The sequence below is a fragment of the Trichechus manatus genome, unplaced genomic scaffold (genome assembly GCF_000243295.1).
Source record: "Trichechus manatus latirostris isolate Lorelei unplaced genomic scaffold, TriManLat1.0 scaffold00023, whole genome shotgun sequence".
Taxonomy (NCBI): Eukaryota; Metazoa; Chordata; class Mammalia; order Sirenia; family Trichechidae; genus Trichechus; species Trichechus manatus.
In genome coordinates, this window is record NW_004443959.1 from 1,768,130 (window position 1) to 1,769,529 (window position 1,400).

General features: G+C 46.2%; 1 non-coding gene across 1 annotated transcript; it reads left to right on the forward strand.

Annotated features, from left to right (window-relative positions):
• Positions 1–945: 945 nt before the first annotated feature.
• TRNAE-UUC (transfer RNA glutamic acid (anticodon UUC)) lies at positions 946–1,016 on the forward strand. The gene has a single exon. It is a non-coding gene; the product is annotated as a tRNA-Glu (tRNA).
• The last annotated feature ends 384 nt before the right edge of the window (positions 1,017–1,400 follow it).

Below are 1,400 nucleotides of genomic sequence, written 5' to 3' on the forward strand. Positions count from 1 at the left end.
TAAGGGAACAGAGGCACAGAGATATTAGATTAAGTGGTCCATGGTCATAAAAGTAAAAAAGCCAGTATTCAAAACTATGGCTATTTCCTTTCCAACACAAAACAAAGAGAGAGAGTAGGGGAGAGGCAACATTACATAAGTACCTTGAGTGCCTGGCAGAATGTATCAAGTCCCTTAAAGAAAGATCACATCAAGTCTCCTTGAGTAAGTGGCATTTGAGCTGGATCTCAAGGTTGGATAACATTTAAATAGACAGTATGGGGTGAAGGAGCATGAGTCAGAGGTAGAGAGGTCAATGAGGGCGAGTATGTATGGAAAACCGTAAGACCCCAGTTTGACTGCAGTAGTCGTGAAGGGGGTTGGGGGACACCCTGGGAGAAACCACCTATCATTTGTTTCATGCCCATGTGTCAGGCCCTTGCCAGGTGTTTTACATATATTATTTCATCCTCTCAACAACAACCCCTGAGGAATACTTTCTTCCCTTCATTTCACAGATAAAAAACTAAGGATCAAAGAGGTTAGGTAACTTGCCCAGATGGCACAGAGCAGGCTAAGTTGCCAAACCTTGGGCTCTTCTGACAGCCTCCTCTGTCTACCAAGATGTTATGCTATAAAAAAATTATTGGTCCCTTGGACTCAAAGGTCCTCAAGACCATGAACTTAGTCCTAAATGGCTCTGACTCCTCTGCAGGGCCTCGCTCAGGCCTGGGCACATGCAGGCCCTCAGGACAAGTCATTGACTGTTGGCTCAATTCCATCAAGGACTTGTCCTGCTCTTCACAAGGCCTGAGGAGTATCTGTTTATCATAGGAAACTGAGAGGACAGGGTTAACTGGTCCTCCACTACCAGGACTCTCAGAGGGTGCTGACAGGTCTCTATTTTTGAGTCAAGTGCGTGGTGTTAATGGCAAAATAGCAGGGTCCAGTTGGCTGGGGATGGGGGCATTGGTGGTTCAGTGGTAGAATTCTCACCTTTCATAAAGGAGACCTGGGTTCGATTCCCAGCCAATGCACATCAAGCACAGCCACTACTCATCTGTCATTGGAGGTATGCATGTTGCTTTGATGCTGAATAGGTTTCAGCAGAGCTTCCAGACTAAGAAGAAAGGCCTGGGGATCTACTTCTGAAAATCAGCCAGTGAAAATCCTATGGATCACAACAATCCTGTCTTAGGCTGAATTCTGTAGAGAGGCAAAACCAGTGAAGTATATATATAGATATATATACAGAGAGAGATTTATCTCAAGGAAATGACTCAAGCAGTTGTAGAGGCTGGCAAGTCCCAAGTCCATGGGTCAAGCATCAGGCTGCAGGCTTCTCCTGACTCACATAGCTGCAGGGGCTGACAAACCCAAGATCGGCAGGTCAGACCGCAGGCCACTGGCTCATAGCCTAC